This window comes from Odocoileus virginianus, chromosome 14 (genome assembly GCF_023699985.2).
Source record: "Odocoileus virginianus isolate 20LAN1187 ecotype Illinois chromosome 14, Ovbor_1.2, whole genome shotgun sequence".
NCBI classification, from domain to species: domain Eukaryota; kingdom Metazoa; phylum Chordata; class Mammalia; order Artiodactyla; family Cervidae; genus Odocoileus; species Odocoileus virginianus.
This window is the reverse complement of record NC_069687.1, coordinates 21,347,639-21,353,878: the sequence shown is the minus strand read 5'-3', so window position 1 is coordinate 21,353,878 and position 6,240 is coordinate 21,347,639. Positions and strand designations below refer to the sequence as shown.

Sequence of the window (6,240 nt, the reverse complement as noted above, 5' to 3'; positions counted from 1 at the left end):
TCATCTCCAACATCATAGTTCAAAAGCATCAATTCTTTAGTTCTCAGCTTTCTTTATGGTCCAACTCTCACATCCATACATGACTACTGGAAAACTCATAGCTTTGACTAGATGGATCTTTGTCAGCAAAGTAATATCTCTGCTTTTTAATATGCTGTCTAGCTTGGTCATAGCTTTTCTTCCAAGGAACAATCATCTTTTAATTTCATGGCTGCAGTCACCATCTGCAATGATTTTGGAGCCCAAGAAAATAAAATCTCTCTGTGTTTCCATTGTTTCCCCATTCCTTCATTGTTGCCATGAAGTGATGGGACCAGATGCCATGATCTTAGTTTTTTTGGAATGTTGAGTTTTAAGCCAGCTTTTTCACTCTCTTCTTTTACTTTCATCAAGAGGCTCTTCAGTTCCCCTTTGCTTTCTGCCATAAAGCTGGTGTCATCTCCATATTTGATATTTCTCCCGGCAATCTTGATTCTAGCTTGTGCTTCATCCAGCTCAGCATTTCACGTGATGTCTTCAGTTCCCCTTTGTTTTCTGCCATAAAGGTGGTGTCATCTCCATATTTGATATTTCTTCCGGCAATCTTGATTCTAGCTTGTGCTTCATCCAGCTCAGCATTTCACGTGATGTACTCTGCATATAAGTTAAATAAGCAAGGTGACAATATACAGCCTTGATATACTCCTTTTCCAATTTGGAACCAGTCCATTATTCCATGTATAGTTCTAACTGTTGCTTCTTGAACTGCATATAGATTTATCAGTTTACATTTGAAATATTTCTAAATATTATTTGAAATGGAATTTTTCAGTACACACTTTAATTGTGTATTACTGATATGTTAGAATACAATTAAGCAAAGAGGCCATTAGACCAAAGTGGTCCAATCCATTAGTAGCTTATGTAAACAAAATCTAAACTAGAGTCAATACACTTGAATCCTAGGGAACAAAACTTAAGAGCAACTAGCACAGACAGCCAACTAGGCTTTCCTAAATAAGGCAACTGCTTAAGCAATAGTGAATCAAATAATTTATTAATGTTTGCTTTGCCTTCTAGTCTTCTTTGTAAAAGACTTTCATCTCATTTCTGTCTATGGAGTTCTAACCAATTTCAGTTTGCTTTGCCTGGTTGGAATTATATTTGCTCAAATAAAATCCTAGGAATTCTAATATTCTTCAGGTTATCTTTTAATAGATTTTTTTATTTAAACTTGCTTTTTCTAACGATAACAATGACAAATGTCCTTTACTTAGAATTTTCCTGGTATAATATTTTAAAAATACTGCTTCCTACAGGGCAATTTAGACCATTTTACTGTTTATACTTTTCAGTGTATTAAGGACTAATTTCTGCTATCATAATTTGTGTCTTCCTATACTCAGTCATTTATGCTATTTTTCTCCCTGATATCTTTGGACTTTAGGTGTTTCTTTAGTTTCCCATCCATTCACATACTGGTTTAAAATTTATACACTCTTGTTCTTTTTTTTTTTTTTAAGTCTAATTTTGAAATCGTTTCCCCAATGGCTCAGCAGGTAAAGAATCCACCTGATGCGGGTTTGATCCCTAAATTGAGAAGATCCCTTGGAGTAGGAAATGGCAACCCACTAAGTATTCTTGTCTGGGAAACTTCATGGACAGAGGAGCCATGGATTGTAGGACAGTGGGTTACAATCCATGGGACTTCAGAGAGTTGGACACACACAGACTGAGCAGAACACAGCAGAGTCCTAGAGCTAACAAATTTTAAAATTGATGTGTGCAATCCTAAAATAATCTACTCCAGGGCAGCACAGACTTGGATACAGTACAATAGGTAACCAATTTCTTTCTTCACCAATCCCTAAGATTATGTTAATGTTTCAATAACTAGTCTACCTATTGATATACCAGGATCTAACAGCTTTTAAAAACTTCTCATTATATTTAGTTACCTATAGTTTCACTAAGATATGCCCACATGAAGATTTATCCTATTGAATTCTTGTGCCTTTTGAATCTGAGAAGTCATTTCTTTCGACAAATTATTCCTTTGCCTTCTCTCCAGTCTTTCTGTTTCCTCCTGCTTTCAATAATACCTGCTAGGCTCTCCCCTAGTTCATTATAGTTTCTTTTCTATTTTTCCTTGTATTGTAATATGCATCACAATCTCAGGTCTTTCTATTTTTTTCACCTGAATTGAATCCACTGAATTAAATGTAATAAGCTTATAAGTTTTATCTATAACATGCTTAGATATATCACAAATGAATTTAAAATGATCTTTTCTCTTTTGGTTTCTATGTTTGCTTTAAAGAAATTTAATTAATTTCTTTGTTTTAAATAAATTAAGCACTCTTCTTTAAAAGGCTATCAGATACTTCTATAATCTGTAGGTATTGAGAATTTAATTCTGTTACTTATTTTATTTACTAATAAATGACTCATGATATATTTTCCATTTTTTACCTTTGGCCTACATAATAATCCTTTCTCAGTACTATATATGTTGCAAATTATTTCTTCAAATATAGATTTGTAAGCCTTTGAATATGTAAGTCCTTTGTTCTATACTGTTGCTTTTTGTATTGATATAGTTAAATCTGGGTGTGTTCAACAACACATTTTTCAAGTACTTTTTGAGTTTTTCTATTTATGCTTATTAGCTTTGTAATTTCAATTGACTTTTGTGTATTCAAAATAAAAATCTAAATTTCATTTCCTATATGCAGAAGCTATTACAGAACATGAATTTCTGAATAACTAATAATGTTAAATTTATGATATAATAAATTTCCATGTAGGTGGAAAAAAGAAAAGAATAACTAGTATGAGTTGCTGGCTTTCCCCCAAAATAGGGATACTTCAGGCTTGAGATGACATAGAAATATGTGGATCTGGAAAACTGACACAAAAATCTGTGTGAAAGCTCTTTAGAAATAGAAGGCATTTAAGAAAAAAATGTCATCCTAGGATACAGTGTGTATGTTTGAGGGGCTGACAAAAGAAGATAACATATAATGGAAAATCTTTTCATGCACTTTTAAAATTTTGGACTGCTCTATTACCACTTGCAATCCATTATATATTTTGTTACATTCATGAAATATTGGAGTGATAATAATTCAATATATTAAGAAAATATCTCAAAAAATTTCATTTCATATTTGTGACTTTAAAAATATATTCAATCAGAAAGAATGCAAAAGAACATTCTATTAATACCTTAAGATGCCTATATTACACACACTGAAAACAATCATCAAAATTCATGAAGTTACTAAAATGTATTTCTCTTAAACTTGAAAAAAATAATTTATAAAAGTATGTCTGTCACTACTGCTATTGTTTTTAGTTAAGCCCTATGAATATTTAAAAAAAAATGCTGTAAGAGAATGCTGTAATATGTTAGAATGAGAAGAGAATTAACTTTTTAAATTATTTTTAGACTTTATCAGCCACATTATAAATCCATCAGGTGCAGCAAGTCATTTTATGGATACTGATTAACTGATTCTAAAGATTACATGGAGAAGTAAAAGATCCTGAATAGCCAATACTATATCAAAGGAGAAGAATGGAATGGCAGGACAGATGCAACCATACTTCAAGACTGACTATAAAGCTGTAGTAATTAAGATGATGTAGTACTGATGAGGGCTTCCCTGGTGACTCAGACGGTAAAGAATCCGCCTTCAATGCGGATGACATGGGTTTGATCCCTGGATTGGGAAGATCCCCTGGAGGAGGGCATGGCAACTCACTCCAGTATTCTTGCCTGGAGAATCCCCATGGACAGAGGAACCTGGTGGGCTACAGTCCATGGGGTCGCCAAGAATCAGACATGACTGAGTGACTAAGTACAGTACTGATGAAAGAACAGGAAAATAGGCCAGTGTCACAAACTAGAGGCCCCAGAAGTAGATCCACATAAATATAGTGAACTGATTTTTGTAAAGTAGCAAAGGCAATGCAATGGAGCAAAGATAGTCTCTTCATCTTTGCAAAAAATGGTGCTGGAATAACTGGCCATCCACATGAGATAAAAATGAATGTAAAAAGACCTTATATTCATCACAAATTAACTCAAAAGGGAGCACAGACCTAAATGTAAAATACAAAACTGTAAAACTCCTAGAAGTAATAACAAGAGAAAGCCTATGTGATTTTAGGTATAGGGATGCCTTTTGATTTTTATTTATTTATTTTTTAGTATGATTCACTTGGCTGTGTCAGGTCTTAGTTGCAGCAGGCAGGATCTCTCATTGCCTTTCATTGCACCATGCTGGATTCTCTCTAGTTGTGGCAGAGGCCTAGTTACCCCACAGCATGTGGGATCTTAACTCCCCAGCCAGGGATCTAACCTGTGTTCCCTGCATAGGAAAGTGTATTTTTTTTTTTTTTAATTTACTTTTATTTTCTTTTTCTCGCACTGAATTTCTTGCATCTGTAAAGTCATTTGATGTTGGTCAGGTGCCATTTTATCCCCTAAAACAACTTTGCTGGCATCAAAATATGACAGTTAACTAGTGTTAAATCTACAAAAATATTTACATAGCACAGCACATTAAGTCTTAGACACTTGGCAATCAAACCACATAAAAATTGGACAGGACCCCCAACCTACATGTTCAGAATTAGGTGTTCACAGTCCCTATCTGGTGACTGTACGTGGTTCAAAAGGCAGCAGAGGCAGCAGGCGGTCACCTCAAAGGACACGGACCTCTGTTATTTGGAAGCACACTATGTGATCCCAGTGTCATGTACCACTCGACCTTTTCCTCCAAGGCAGTCTAATAATTCTGGAATGGCAGGTCCGGCTGATACAAAATGAAGACAGACAATACAACGTTTACTCTGTGGAGACATCCTAACCCCTTCCATGCATGGTGATCTTGAATGCAACTCGTCCTAAAAACTTGTCATGGTCATTCTGGGTTTTTAGGTTGGGTGATCCATCAATCTCTCACTCAACTATTACTTCTTCTACATCACCATCACTACCAAAGCTGAGCTGGACAGCAACTAGTGGCTGCGCGTAGCACCCATGCAGTTTTGTTTTGTTTTCCATAATATGGAAATATTTTAAATCTATCTTTCCACTGGGAGGATAAGTTGATAGAACTGCTGTGTTTTCACTTTTTGTAATACAGTCTATCCTTGGTTCTCCTTGAGGCTTTAATACAATTATTCTGCTCATTTTCACAAGAATACAAGGGTTTCCTGATTGGTAGCCAAAGGTGGGCTCATCCACGCCACCATATGCTTCAAGTAAAGCAAGAGGAAACTCATATGTTGTGTATTCTGGACCCTTCTGCTCCAAAAAGCTTCCACTGGTACAATCTGTGAGATCCTTCTGTTCTTCTAAGCCATATGGCTTTAAAACTTTCTTAGGGTCATTAATGTACCCTTAATAGGATTCTGAATAAGACAGGCTGAATGAAAAATCCAACGCTGGCACCGGTTTTGGAAAACCCATAAGTCCTGGACTAGGAATCTGGTCACGATATTTTGGAACCATCTTCGTTCAGAGTCTGAAGCATGGCCCACACTGTGAATGAAAAGAGTGAAGCCAGGAACCCGTAAGAGACTGAGTAGAAGATCGAGATCAAACCCCAGCTCTTGGCCTTGCGCCCCAGGAACCCTCTGGTGGTCTGGTTGTAGATGAAGAGCTTCCACTCTGGCGGGCTCCGGTTGAAAGACTTCGTGTCTCTCTTCTTCATGGTGTGTGTGCCTACCGCGAGCGGAGCGGCGGGGCGGAAGCTGCGAGGAGGGCGGAGGCGCACCCCTGTTAGGCAGAGCAGCCCTGAGAAGTTGGCGGAATGCGCATCGGCCGAGGACATCTCCTCAGTGCAGTGAGCCCTCAGACGGAAAGCTTTTTTTATTTTTCCCGTTATTATTTTTTTATTGAAGGATAATTGCTTTACAAAATTTCATTGTTTTCTGTCAAACCTCAACATGAATCAGCCATAGGTATACATATATCTCCTCCCTTTTGAACCTCCCTCTCATCTCCCTCCCCATCCCACCCTCCTAGGAAAGTGTATTCTTAACCACTGGTGGTGGTTTGTTCAGTCGCTAAGTCGTATCCAACCTTTTGCAACTCCGTGGGCTGCAGCATGCCAGGCTTCCCTGTCCTTCCCTCTAACCCAGAGTTTGCTCAAACTCACATCCATTGAGTCAGTGATGCCATCCAAACATCACACTCTCTGTCGTCCCCTTCTCCTCCTGCTCTCAATCTTTCCCAATATCAGGGTC

At 37.1% G+C, this 6,240-nt stretch overlaps 1 pseudogene; it reads right to left on the bottom strand.

Moving 5' to 3' along the window:
* Positions 1-4,852: 4,852 nt before the first annotated feature.
* LOC110143636 (sodium/potassium-transporting ATPase subunit beta-3 pseudogene) lies at positions 4,853-5,705 on the bottom strand (annotated as a pseudogene).
* Between the last annotated feature and the right edge of the window lie 535 nt (positions 5,706-6,240).